Here is a 14,170-nt window from a genome sequence, read left to right as displayed (position 1 = left end):
CCTCCTATTTGTTGAATGTCTATTTTCTTTCTTCCTTATGATTTCTTTCTTTTCTACATCCTTTATTTCTTGCTATGCAGAATTTTAAATTTTCACATAGTGAAACTTGCCAATTTAGGTATTTTTATACCTAGAAATTATGAAAAAGAACCTATTAAAAATGTTCTAAACTTTATTTTCCTCTATTTACAATAATAATGGGCTAGGCCATTTGAACCAACACGGTAAAGTCAATGGAAAATAATTTTCCAGTCTCCTTAAAAACATTAAAAAAATAACAAGATAATAGGAAATTATCAGACCAAGTCTAAGAGGCTCCAAGAACCCATAAAGGCTAGAAATGCAACAAAAGCCTTTTGCCCTGAAGACATATCCAGGGGACTTACATAACTGTTTTCAAGACTTCACAGAGTATGAAGGAGAGAAGTCAAAGCTTAGTGTCCACCAGGTTAAAAGGTTAATATTAGACACCTCTTTTATGTTAACCTAGAATCCCAAAGGAAGTATCCTCAGGATAAAGATAAAGCAGAAGTAAGACTACTGGCTCCTTCCCCCCTTAAAAAACTTCCCAAGATACATACATCTTAATGTTGAATAAAGCAAAGGATTGGGAAAACACACACACACACACCACACACACAATCTGTCCCTGGGTAGTTCTACCCAGAGTCCAGCCCTCCCCCTGAGAAATTATAACCTAAATTAAAAACCCAGGAGTGATTCAGAAAACTTTAAGCCATGACTTAATTTGAATTGATTACAGAGAGAGAGTGTCCCCAAATGTCTGGCAGAAGCAAATGCAAAACTGAAAAAAGAGCTCCTTCGCCCAAGCCACGGTAACCACCAATAATCATGTCTCATAGATAGTGAGCGGAGCAAAGTCATGGTAGCCTAGCCACAAGAAAATAAGTTATAAACAGTGGGAGGAAAGAAAAACAGCAGAAAAAAGAAACCTCACTGTCTAAGCAGATCCTGAAAGACTTAAGTTTCCCAAATAATCAGAAGCAAATTATGAAACAGCTATGTTTACAGAAATGAGAATTAAAACTATCTGCAGTAAACAGGAACTTGGGGTGGGGGTGGGGAAAGTGACCTACAGATTTGAAAAATTACCAAATGAACATCAGAAATGAACAATGCAAAAATGCAAATTAAAAACTCAAAAGAGGAGTCTGAGAGCAGAATCAACAAAGCTACCCGAGAACAAGAAGATCAAAGAAAGGATCCCAACTGTAGCACAGAGAGACACAAATGGGAAGCCTAAGTGGGTAATTAAGAGAAATGGAAGCCTGAAGGAGGTTTACCATAGGCAGAACCCAGAGAAAATTACATTTAAAAAAAATCAGCTACCAGAATGAATGAGTGGATTTATCAATAGATGATACAAGGTCAATATGCAGAAAGTAATTGACTTGCTATGTGTTAGTATATACTTACTATTAGTATTACTATTCATATATTACTATTAGTAAGTATTTGGAAAATAAGATTTTAAAACATATCATTTATAAAAGTGTAAAAATGTTTTTGTATTAGAGTGGAATTTATATACAGTGAAATGCACACATCTTACCTGTTCGAGTTGGTTAGTTCTGACAAATGCGTATATACACCTCTGTATCCTATCCCACAGCCCCCTCCATCGAGATAGAAAACATTTCCATCACTCCAGAAAGGTTTCTCATGGCCCTTCCCAGTCAATACCTGTTTCACATCCAACTGCAGGCAACACCACTTTGATTCCTTTCACCATAGATGAACGTGACCTACTATGGAATTTCATATAAATCACATAGATGTACGCTTTTGTGTCTAGCTTCTTACCCTCAACATGGACATGATGTTCTTGAGATTCCCATGTCTTTGCATCCATATTTCATCCTTTCTGTTGCTTTTAGTGTGTATGGATTTATCACAGTTTGTTTTCCATAATCCTACTGTTAGATACTTTAATCAATTATAGTTCGAACCATTATAAATAAAGTTGCTATGAACAGTCCTGTGCAAGTACTTTTGTGGCTACATTTTCTCTTTTCTCCTAGGAAAATAATTAACAGTGGAACTGCTGGGTCAAAATGTACTCACCCCACTATACTGGGATTACCTACAAAAATTGCTTCCTCATTGGACTGTAAGCTGTTAATTTTTTTTTTTTTAGTGTTTATTTATTTTTGAGAGAGACAGAGACAGAGTGAAAGCTGGGGGGGAAGGAGAGAAAGAGAGAGACACAGAATCCAAAGCAGGCTCCAGGCTCTCAGCTGTTAGCACAGAGCCTGATGTGGGGTTCGACCTCACAAACCAGGAGATCATGACCTGAGCTGAAGTTGGATGCTTAACCAACTGAGCAACCCAGGCATCCCTGGACTGTAAGCTCTTGAAAGAGGATGCATTAACCATATATTTCTTGAATTAATATATTGAGGAGTAAGTAAGAGACACAAAATATATAAGCAGATGATATATCTTCAATCCAGCTTGTCTTGGTGATGCTATGGTACATTTCAAGGATATGAACACCTTATTAAAAAGTCATTTTGGGGCACCCAGGTGGCTTAGTCAGTTGAGTGTACAACTCTTGATTTTGGCTCAGGTCATGATCTCACAGTTTGTGAGCTGAAGCCCTGGATCAGGATTGGGCTCTGTGCTGACAGCTCAGAGCCTGGTTGGGATTCTCTCTCTCTCTCTCTCTCTCTCTGCCTGCCCCCCCCACTCTCAAAATAAAAAAAAAAATATAAAAAATCTTCAAAAAGTTCTTTTGACAATTTTGTAAAATAAATACATGAAAAAGGCCCAAGGACTTTTGAATCTCTAATGATAACTATTTTTTAAAAAGTTTTTTTTTAAATTTTTTTTAATGTTTTTATTTATTTCTATGAGAGAGAGAGAGAGAGAGACAGCATGAGCAGGGGAGGGTCAGAGAGAGAGGGAGTCACAGACTGAAACAGGCTCCAGACTCTGAGCTGGCAGTCAGCACAGAGCCCGACGCGGGGCTCGAACCCACGAACCGCGAGATCATGACCTAAGCGGAAGTCGGACGCTTAACCGACTAAGCCACCCAGGCGCCCCAATTTTTTAAAGAGTTTTTAAGTTTTGTTTTGTTTTGTTTTGTTTAGAGAGAGAGAGCAAGCACAAGCAGGGAAGTAGCAGAGAGGGAGAGAGAGAATCCCAAGCAGGCTCCACACTCAGCATGGAGCCTGACTTGGGACTTGATCTCACGATCATGACCTGAAATCATGACCTGAGCCAAAGTCAAGAGTTGGGTCATTTAACTGGCTGAGCTACCCCAGAGCCCCTCTAATGATACCTATTTTTAAATAGTTAATATTTATGAAGCCCTAACAATACAAAACAATTTAAAGTGATTATCACATTCATGCCTTGTAGTGTGGAAAGTCGGTGCCAGGGAACTAAGGTTTACGGAAGTTAAGTCCTTTGCTTCAGGTCACACAGCTAAAAATTGTTGAGCCTGCAATGAATATGAAAGAGGGATTTTGATTTATTATTTCAATAAGTATGACTTTCCAATACTTATTTTTAAAAAGCTGTTTTGGTCCAAATTTTCCTACACCAGAAATAAAAATGATCATAACAAAATCTGCATCACCTGTGTACTATAGGGATCCAAGGATCTCACTTAGTTAATAATAATTTATTCTGTAAGCAGAAAAGCACGATACACAGGTAGGACTTCACCCTCATTGTATTATCATCGTCATCATTATTTGATTATCTACCAACTGTGTGTCCTTAGGTATGTGATCAAAAAGGGGATGCTAATACTTACCATCATGTTGCTATAATCAGAAAATACAATGTATCTTCTATTGCCCTAGGTTTGTTCATACCTTGGTTCTTTTCTTCCTGGCCAACTGGTCACCCCCTGGTCGGTTAGAGGGCTCCCTATCAGAATTCTTCTGCTCTCAGCCTTACCAAACTTTTGCCCAGAGACACTGATCAGAATGTCGGTTACAAAAGAATCTGGGGCCAATCAGTTTCCAGCACCTTGTCCAAGCATTTGCAAATCCCAGCCTCCCCTATTCTCTCATGGAAGCTTTCAAGTTTTTAGCTTAAATGCTGCACCCCTGACTTGCAGTAATATGAATAACGTGACCCATGTGTATAAACTCGTGACCAATGTTTCTAAACATAAAGTGCCTCGCTCACAACCATATTCGTTTTTATGTAAACCAGGAAATATGATTTAAACTTTGTTTTCCTATTTTGAGTTATCTTTTGAGCCTCGGAATTCTGCGATTATATTATCCTCAATGGAAAGCATCATTTTCATAGGAAATTTGAACCTGACAAGGCCTCACGACATCACAGGCCACGTTCATAAATATAAGCCTAAGGGACAGGGGTACGACTCTTCTGACCTCATAACGAAAGGGGTTGATGGCCAGTTGATGCTGATGCAGCAGTTGGCACACAACTCTATTCCCAGCCAAGCTGGGACTGTCAAAGAAAGTGATCACCTAGACGCGGAGGTGCTCAAATACTTCCAAGACCCTGGCCATGCTCTGCTTGCTCCCCGAGGGACGGACCATGAATGCCGAGTCAACATGAAGAACCTCAGGCAGATGGGACCCTGCCCAGCGCCAGGCCTGGACAGCCCCCAGCCGGATCCCTCTATGCTCCCCCCACCGCAGTCTGGCCTGAGGCCCTCGGGGTGGGCGCGCCTGCGTCCAGTGCTCGCTCTGCTCCGCTCTGCTCCTCCCGCAGCCGCGCCTTCTACCACGCATGCGCCCTGCCCCTCCCACTGTCCCTGGGCCACTGGCTTTCTGGCGCGCTCCCCATTTCTGCCCCAAGTGTTACAGGTAAACTGCCACCCGAGGTTGCTAAATTTGTTCACTCGTTTTTACAGCTTCCTCGACCGAGGTCGCATTGGCACCTTTTTCCCTATTTAGGAACTTAAATGCAGTCCCCCGGCGGGTATCCTGGGAGGCTATTCGGCGTAGCACCGTGGGGCCACCTGTGACTCCTCCTCCTTCCGCCACGTGCTCTGTGCTCTGCGGACACTTACTGCCTGACTGCTTCCGGCCCCAAGCATCCCTGCCTTTCCCTTCACCGGAGCTCTCCTGCCAGGAGTCACGGGCAAACCCCTCAGCCCCCCCCTCCCCCCCTTGCTGGGCGCTGGATGCAGATATGGTGAGTGGGGGAAGTCATGGTCGTAGTCCTCTTCCCTCAAACGCAGAGGCCCTTCTGCACAAAGGGTCCCCAGGGGCCCCCCTGGCCGTATGTAAAGTGATCCGAGGGCCCTGGGTTTAGCTGGTCTGAACAAACAGGCCTGCTCTCGGGTGCTCTCAAACTTGTTGCAGCCTCAGCCCCCAACTCATGATCCAAGAGCATAGCTTCCAGGACTGCTGGTCGCGGGCTGCCCCCCCACCCCTTGCCCAGCCATATCCTCGGGCCCTGAGACCACTCTGATGAAGGCAGTGGTTTTGTGTTTGTGTGTTTTTGTTTGTTTGTTTCAGAAGGGCAGAGAGAAGGGAAGATTGCATCCTACGCCATCAACGCAGAGCCGGATGCTGGCTCCAACTCGCAAACGGTGAGATCATGACCTAGGCGGAGATCAAGAGTCGGCCACCTAACCGACTGAGCCACCCGGGCATCGCTGTGTGTTTGTTTGTTGTTGTTGTTGTTGTTTTAACTGTGTTTTCTAATCATCTGTTCTCAAAGATGATGCTTCTCTTTTCATGTGTTTCCCATTCTGGCAGTGGTGGGAATGCAGAGTCTGAGAAGATATGTACAGACTTCTGGCTCATTACATGGCAGGTGTGAACCCTAGATGTGAATTTGAGCCTGTTGGAATGGAGGTTTCTAAGACCCAATCCCATTCTGAATGGTCGTCCAGGAAACATCTTCCCTGGAGATGCCACGGTAGCAGACACTTGTCTTCTGAAGGGTTGAAGACAGGTAGAGATTTTTCCATTTGACCTTGGAGTTCAACTGGAGGCAATTCTTTTAAACCTAAACAGGCCACCCAAGCCCCCATGGTCCCTCTCTGCATTTTTGAGTGCCTAAATGTTCTCCCTCAGTGGTTTTTGATAATGGTCTCTTCGTTTTCACACAGATGGACATATCTGTTCCATTTATTTATTAGAATCAAGGTATTATTTATAGGAATATCAGGGTGCAGAATGACACCAAGAATTATAATGGTCAGAGAGGGCTAGAGGTCAGACGCAGAAGCCTGAAGAAAAGTGAAGGCAGAGAAACAGCTAAAATAATATTACAAGGCACTTTTCCATGTATGATCTATAATAATCTAAGTTCTTGGGGGCAAATTACAGAAGCAATTTCTGGCTACTTGCAACAGAAATAAATGCATTGGAAAAGCAATGCACGGTTCACAGAATTTACATGAACACCAAACACGGAGAACGGTCAGGAACGAAGGGGACCTGGTTCCATGTGGCCCCACTAGTCATGCCACGGTCACATATTGTCCAAAAGCTGTGCCAGGCGCTGCTCCCACTGCTGCTGACCTCAGGAGTTAACCTCTAACGGTCTCTGAGTTTTCGTGTCCCTCCCCCCAGATTCGAAGTTCCAGGTGGACACATCTGGTTGATCATACCTGTGCCCTAGCTGACAGGGTGGGGGTATCAGGAGAGAAGAGAGAATGTCCATGTCCCTCACCCCTCACCTCTTGGTGTTCGATACTGAGTAGTTGTATTCATTTCCACTGCTGCGTAACACTTAGCACAGACTTAGTGTCAAATAACACTAACTTACTACCTTACAGTTTCTGTGGACCCGAGTTCCGGCACAGCCTCAGCTGGGCTTTCTGCTCACGGTCTCACCAGGCTGTAATGGAGGGGTTGGCTGGACTGCATTTCACTGAGAGGCTCAACTGGACAAGAGTCTGTTTTCAAGCTCCCTCAGATGAGGGTGGGATTTTTTATTTGCAGCCATATGTCTGAAGTCCCTAACTTCTTGGTGGCTGTCTGCTGGGGACCATTCTCAGCTCCCTGAAGCCACACTCAAGTCCTTGCCAGGTTCACAGGCCCTCCATCCACAGACAGCTCAGAGCAGTTGACTTCTTCAAGTGAGCAGGAGCGTCTCTCTGGCTTTATATCTCCCTTTAAGAAGGCTGTAGTTCTTCTTTTAAGGTTCACTTGATTAGGCCAGGCCCACCTTTTTTTTTAATGTTTTATTTACTTCTGGGAGAGAGAGACAGTGTGAGCAGAGGAGGGTCAGAGAGAGAGGGAGACACAGAATCTGAAGCAGGCTCCAGGCTCTGAGCTGTCACCACAGAGCCCGACGTGGGGCTCGAACCCATGAACCGTGAGGTCATGACCTGTGCCGAAGTCAGACACTTGGAGACTGAGCCACCCAGGCGCCCCCAGGCCCACCCTTTTGATGAACTCCTAGTCAACTGATTAGTAATCCTTTCATAGCTGTGAAATCCTATCTTGGTCCCAGGTCCTGCCCACACTCAAGGGGAGGAGATCACACAGGCTATATAAACCAGGGCGTGAGAATCTTGGGGCCCTTCTTTGAATTGTGCTTATCACCCCGGAAAATGTCAAGCACTTCCCACTTTCATCTCATTGGAACAGAAGATCAGGTATAAACCTTACAGCTTTACAGAGATTTAAAAAAAAAAAAAAAAATAGACTCCAAGAAGCCGAGTGATTTGGTTCTAGCCACAGAGTTCAAAAGCGGTTGAATTGGAACTTGACATCAGAGCTTTCCACAGGTAAGTGGAAATAAATAGTAACAGATATAAACATTCACGAAAATAAATTACATGATAATACTCGGTGCTATAGGCTCTGATGGAAGGAAGAGCGAAGATGGGAAGCTCTGACTCATGAACCCATGGCCTGCTGTAGAATGCCATTCTCGAGCTACTGGAGGCATGCTGGTAAAGAACACGAGCTGTCTGTTTGATGTCAGAGACAGAATGACATGCATCTGGGACATGATTGTGATATTTAAAAGAGGGAATTCGCACCAACGTTCAAAGGTGAATATGCAAGTTGGCACAGGCCTCCAGATAAGACCAGATGAGCTGGAGAGATCACCAGTGAGATCCTGAAGCTTTCTCTAGCTCAGCCCTTCTGTGTGTTCTGCGCTTCACAGCTCAGAGACCACCCTGCCTCCTGAGGAATCTTTCTTTGACAGGCTTATCTAAGAGACCTTGAGCTTATGCCCAGCTAACTATATGACTTCCTTTATCATCACCCTGAAATTTTCCCCCCAAAAGTTTTGTTTTTGTTTTTTTAAGGTTACTTATTTAAGTAATCTCTACATCCAGAGTTGGGCTTGAACTATAACCCCAAGATCAAGAGTTGCATGCTGTACCAAATGAGCCAGCCAGAAACACCCCCTGCAAAAGATTTAGATTTTAAAAGGTAGGATATAGAGGGGGCTCCTGGGTGGCTCATTGGGTTAAGCATCCGATTCTTGATCTCGGCTCAGGGCATGATCTGACAGTTCATGAGTTTGAGCCCCAAGTCAGGCTCTTTGCTGTCAGCACAAAGCCTGCTTGGGATTCTCTCTCTCCCTCTGTCTCTGCCCCTCCCCCCCAACACACACCCAGCTCATTCTTTCTCTGTCTCTCAAAATAAGTAAATACAAACTTTTTAAAAAGCTAGGACATGGGAAGATAAAAGGGTTAAAGTTCTCAATGATATAGCTTAATATTCTGCAAATAACAAAATTTTGTTGCTCAAGACTATACAAGTAAAAGCTGAATAGGTCTTTGAACCCATGTCTGTGCTTGAAAAACTTGTGTGTAAAGTAATGACAGCAGAGTTTTAAAAAAACATATTCAAACGTGTCTGAACACACAATAATATATTTAACTTCTGGGGCGCCTGGGTGGCTCAGTTGGTTAAGCGTCCGACTTCGGCTCAGGTCATGATCTCACACTGTGTGGGTTTGAGCCCTGCATCGGGCTCTGTGCTAACAGCTCAGAGCCTGGAGACTGCTTCAGATTCTATGCCTCCCTCTCTCTCTTCCCCTTCCCTACTCACGCTCTATCTCTCTCTGTCTCAAAAATAAATAAACATTAAAAATATATTTAACTTCTATTCACACACCTGCCACATGAAATGAGTAACAATAAGTTACTAGAAACCTTTGTGCCAATCCTGGCCGGGCCACCGTCCAGCCGTGCAACCCTGGTGATATAACTTAGCCTATCTAGGCCTCAATTTTTCTCATCTACAGGGATAAAAAATTAGAATTTTTGATTTCTAAAAACCCTTCCAACTTTAAAATTTAGTAATTCTTCAATAGGCTGGATAATGTGCAGCAGTCAATACTGAAGAAAAAACATCCTCCTAAAAAATTAGAATTTTTGATTTCTAAAAACCCTTCCAACTTTAAAATTTAGTAATTCTTCAATAGGCTGGATAATGTGCAGCAGTCAATACTGAAGAAAAAACATCCTCCTTTTTCATCTTAGTTGGGAGGGCTAGCTCTTCTTAATCACGGGAGACCATGAACTTGATTGCATTTCAGATTACGTTCAACTAAGCATATTGTCGAGCCCTTTTGGTTATTCTGGGTTACTTGCTATCTGTAGAACTACTTTCCAGAGCTATTTAGAATCATGCACGTGTGTGTGTGCGTGCGCGTGCGCACGTGCACACACGCGCACACACACTCCCCCCAAAAATACAAAGATAGCAGTGGGGTCACCGGGTTAACAGGGATTTGTAGGTGAGTTAGCAGAGGCCTAGAGGAAGAGAGAATGGAAGAATTCCCAGACCCTCACCGCTTTCACAAATTGACATCATCCATATGTATCACCATTAATTATAATAATTATCTCCTTCTACAACAAGTGTTCTGCTTGACCCTATGCCCGGGTTTTATTTATTTATTTTCTAAGCATTTCTTTCTCCTTTATCTTTTCTCTGAGCTGGTTAATTAACTGCGGTGAAAGATAAGAGAGGTCTCCACCACATGGTCTTTTTGGCCTGTCTCCACTTCCTGCTATCTTATAGCACTTCTAACGCTTTTTAAAAAACAACAGTTCATTTTAGCATGACCAGCAAGAGAGCTGGCTCTGTTCTCTGAACCCCTCACTCGCAGTTTTTATCATAGCATAGCAAGGTGCCGGGATCAGAATCCAAACCCTGTCTAAACTACAAGTAGGGGTGCCTGGGTGGCTCAGTCGGTTAAGCATCCGATTTCGGCTCAGGTCACGATCTCGTGGTTTGTGAGTTGGAGCCCCGCGTCGGGCTCTGTGCTGACAGCTCAGAACCTGGAGCCTGCTGTGGATTCTGTGTCTGTGAGATTCTGTGTCTCCCGTTCTCTCTGCCCCTCCCATGCACATACTATCTCTTTCTCTCTGTCTCTCAATAATAAATAAAAACGTTAAAAACAAATAAAATAAAAATTAAATTACAAGTAGACTATCTGGGGCACATGCCCACTCTGTATTTTCAATCTATGCAAGGGGAATACATAATCTTGCTATGACCTTCTTCAAGGCCAACAGTATTCGCTTCCAGACAGAGATGGAATTACATTTATTTTTTAAAAAAAGAAAAAAGGTTGTCCACTTTGTTGCCCTTTCTGCTTCACTTATCCCTCCAACCAACACAGATTGAACATCCTCTGAAATTATCCTACAGGTAACTTAACACATGGTGTCTCAAGTTTGTCATCCACAATTCAAATTTCAATGACTCCTCATTTGTCCACTAATTTAACTTATTCTCTTTACACTTAGAAATTACCTGGGGTGCCTGAATGACTCAGTCAGTTGGGCATCTGACTTCGGCTCAGGTCATGGTCTTGCGGTTCGTGGGTTTGAGCCCCTTGTTGGGTTCTGTGCTGGCAGCTCAGAGCCTGGAGCCTGTTTCAGTCTCTCTCTTTCTCTCTCTCTCTCTCTCTCTCTCTCTCTCTCTCTGCCCCTCCCCTGCTCATGCTCTGTCTCTCTCTCTCAAGACATAAATAAACTATAAAAAAATTTTAAAAATAAAAGAAATTACCTGCAAATCACCTTACTCAATTGGCATGGTGCATTCGTCACTCACCCTTTCTAAGGTCAAGTTTTTTTGTCTTGTTTTGTTTTGTTTTGTTTATCTAGAGAGACAGAGAAAGTGAAGGAGGGTCAGAGAGGGAGAGAGAGAGAGAGAGAGAGAGAGAGAAAGAGAGAATCTTAAGTAGGCTCCATGCCCAGTGCAGAATCCAATTCGGGGCTGGATCTCACAACACTGAGATCATGACCTGAGCTGAAATCGAGTCTGACACTTAACCTGCTGAGCCACCCAGGCACCCCTGAGGTCAAGTTTTTATTAAGCATTCTATTCTACGTGAAATTCTCCCCTCCTTTGACTTCCATCCCTTCTCTCCTTTTCTCCTTCCTACCATTCTAATCATCCCATTTTGGTCTTCTGTGGGGCTTTCCTCCCTACCTGTCTCTGAAATCTAATTTTGATTCCTCTCTACCTGCCCCCGAAATGTAGCTTTGATGCAAGCTTCATAGCTTTGATGCAGGCTGACTGAGTCTGAGGATTCAGAGGGGAGTCCTTCAGGACCAGCCAAGAGGGTCTTTGGCTTCAGGTAGCATAGAAATCAAGTGCAAGCCCAGGAGGAGTGAGAGCTGAGTTTATTGAAGACAGAGCATAGACATAGAGTGTTCAGAAGACTCAGAAGGGAAAAGAGAGGGAGTCCCATCTTTGCTTGGGGTCTGGGGTTTTTCTTGAGGGTTGTGGTCCTGTGCATGTGTCTTCTCAGGCATCCAAGAACAAATACAAATGTGTAGATGTCCGCCATGAGTCACTTACGCCCTGGAGCCCTGCGTCCTGATAAGCCAGTAGTCTCTGTGCCGAAAGACTCCAAAGAAATATTAACTCCACCACCTTTACAAGGAGGAAATCCATGATCTGCTCTATAAGGGCCTGTGTAAGGCAAGTGTGTGGTTCCTAGCAAGAATAGAAGCAGAAAAAGGAGTGGAAAAAAAGTTTTTCATGGGATCTCTTTAGTTTTCCTGCCTCAGCTTCATGCCATAACCCTTTGCTTCTTCTATTCTTCCCACTTTTCCAGATAATTTCATCCACGTTTGTGATTTCACTTCCCACCTCCTCAGTGACTACTCCTATATCTATTTCTCCAGCAAAGACCTCCCTTCTGGAGTCCAGACTTAAGGATTCAAATAGCTGCTAAGAATCACCATTCAGATGTCGCCCAGATATTGTACATTCAACTGGGCTGTCTTAGTGTACTTGGGCTACCACAACAAAATACCAGAGGATGAGTGGTTTAAACAACACTCACAGTTCTGGGGGCTGGGAGGTCCAAGATCAAGGGACCAGACAGTTTAGTTCCTATAGTGAGGCCCTTCGTCCTGGCTGACAGATGCCAACTTCTCTCTGTGTGTTCACTTGGCCTTTACTCAGTGCATGCTCACGAAGAGAGAATTCTTTGTCTTCCTTTTCTCTGAAGAGCCCTGACCTCATCATGAGAGTGCCATGCTCATTACCTTATCAAACCCTAGCCACCTCCCAAAGACTGCATCTCTAAATATCATTGCACTGGGGATTAGGGCTCCAACATATGAATTGGAGGATGGGGGGAACCACAAACATTCAGGTCATAATATGGGCCAAAAACCAAATGCCTTATCTTCCCTTCCAGACCTGTCCCACTTCTGCTATGCCCCATGTCACTGGAAAACACCACCACCCACCCAGCTCCCTGTGTGGCAACTGGGAGGGGTCATCTTCTAGGTTCCCTGCATCTGTTTCCTCATCTGTAAAACAACAATAGTATCTGCTTCTCAAAGAGTAAGATTAAGTGACCTGACACATGTAAAAATACTAATGAAATTAAGGACACAAAGTAAGTTGTCAGTAATATTGGATGTTAGATTTTTTTCTAAAGTTTTCTTTTCTTTCCTTTCCTCCCCTCCCCCGCTCCCCTCCCTCTCCCCTCCCCCTCCCCTCCTCTCCCCCGCTCCCCTCCCCTGCTCCCCTCCCCTCCCCTCCCCTCTCTTCTCTTCTCTTCTCTTCTCTTCTCTTCTCTTCTCTTCTCTTCTCTTCTCTTCTTCTCTTCTCACCAACCCCACAAAACTGCTTCCGATCCTACCAAGGATACTATGGTATCCTTGGATTTACCACCTTCCCCAACCTCTTCCTCTACTACCTTGGCTCCCAATAGTTCACTTCACAGATGGAATGCTGGAATTGCCACCTTACTGACTTTTCTTCATTGCCTCAGCTTGCTGTCCAATCCTTTCCACACAAGACGAGAGTCATCCTTGCAACTTGTAGCGACCATCAGCACATTTCTCTGGTCAAGTCTTGAGTGACTCCACATGCTTTAGGGCAAAGGTCAACTTCCTCAGCATCATCTAACAGGTGAGAGAGCCTCTGCTTACTGTCTGGCCCTGTTTGGAAAGGCAGTCCGCCATGGGGGCCAAGTGTCTGTGCACACCCTTGCCAAGCATGCCAGACTATGAGACTTGTCCATCCCCTGACACTGAGCAGTTCCTGCAACCAGTCACATAGGGACCCAAGGAGATGCAGATGATGACAGCATGGTCACTGTATTTCTGCTTGTTCCCTCCGAGTGGGGGACTTGAGAGCTGCCTGTTTAAGAAGGGCTGTGCCCTGGGGCCTGGGTTCCTCAGCTTCAAAGCAAACCTACTGAACGTGTAGCATGCCTCTGGGGCCATCACATCACTTATGTGTTATTTAGCGGCAAAAGGAAACCAGGGCAAATATGCTGAAGCAAATACCGCTTGCTATCCCATTAATAATAAAGTGCTCTTGTCTCTGACCCAGGAGTCTTGTGTCATCTGCCATGATCCACAAAACTATGCCAAGCTAACTTGTTAGCTTGCGCGTAGGGAAAATTCCATACCTTTCACAGTTTTTGACAACCCCATCTCCCCTTATCTCTCGTCCCATCTTTCATCCTCTGTTCTGGTTGCACTGATCTATTTCCTGTGCCTGAGCCTTGAAAGATGCTGATCCCCCACTTCTCAAAATCTTATCTACTTTCTTTTCTTTTTTTTTTTTTTAAAGCTCATTTATTTGTTTTGAGAGAGAGAAAGAGAGTGCCTGCAGATAGGGAAGGGGAGAGGGAGATAGAGAATCCCAAGCAGGCTTCGCGCTGTTGATGCAGAGCCCGAGGTGGGACTCGATCTAACGAACAGTGAGATCATGACCTGAGCTGAAGTTGGACACTTAACTGACTGAGC

The 14,170-nt window shown here is 44.3% G+C and overlaps 1 long non-coding RNA gene across 1 annotated transcript; it reads left to right on the top strand.

Moving 5' to 3' along the window:
- The first annotated feature begins 5,047 nt into the window (after positions 1-5,047).
- Positions 5,048-5,776, top strand: LOC120231651. Its single transcript, XR_005528372.1, has 3 exons — positions 5,048-5,148; positions 5,475-5,548; positions 5,718-5,776. It is a non-coding gene; the product is annotated as an uncharacterized LOC120231651 (long non-coding RNA).
- Positions 5,777-14,170: the final 8,394 nt, after the last annotated feature.

The sequence above is a fragment of the Hyaena hyaena genome, unplaced genomic scaffold (assembly GCF_003009895.1).
Source record: "Hyaena hyaena isolate Hyena2069 unplaced genomic scaffold, ASM300989v1 scaffold_60, whole genome shotgun sequence".
Taxonomy (NCBI): Eukaryota; Metazoa; Chordata; class Mammalia; order Carnivora; family Hyaenidae; genus Hyaena; species Hyaena hyaena.
This window is presented reverse-complemented; position numbering and strand designations above follow the sequence as displayed.